Source organism: Theobroma umbraticum, unplaced genomic scaffold (assembly GCF_002168275.2).
Source record: "Theobroma umbraticum cultivar Fairchild unplaced genomic scaffold, ASM216827v3 scaffold_204.0, whole genome shotgun sequence".
Classification (NCBI taxonomy): domain Eukaryota; kingdom Viridiplantae; phylum Streptophyta; class Magnoliopsida; order Malvales; family Malvaceae; genus Theobroma; species Theobroma umbraticum.
In genome coordinates, this window is record NW_018397267.1 from 5,710,430 (window position 1) to 5,710,644 (window position 215).

Below are 215 nucleotides of genomic sequence, written 5' to 3' on the forward strand. Positions count from 1 at the left end.
GCACATGCAGTTGTCATGCTGTGATGTTAACGATGTTTAGACATTTTTGAAGTAACGTGATGATGTTTAAGTAGGTGTCTTCTTTATGAGGGGCGGAGGGAAGGAAATGTAAGTTAATGTTAGACGTTCAACAATTAGTTGAACTTTGTTTGAGCTTCTTATTGCATTTTTTTACATTGTAACTTCGTTGCAAAGATGATAGTACTAAGGACAAC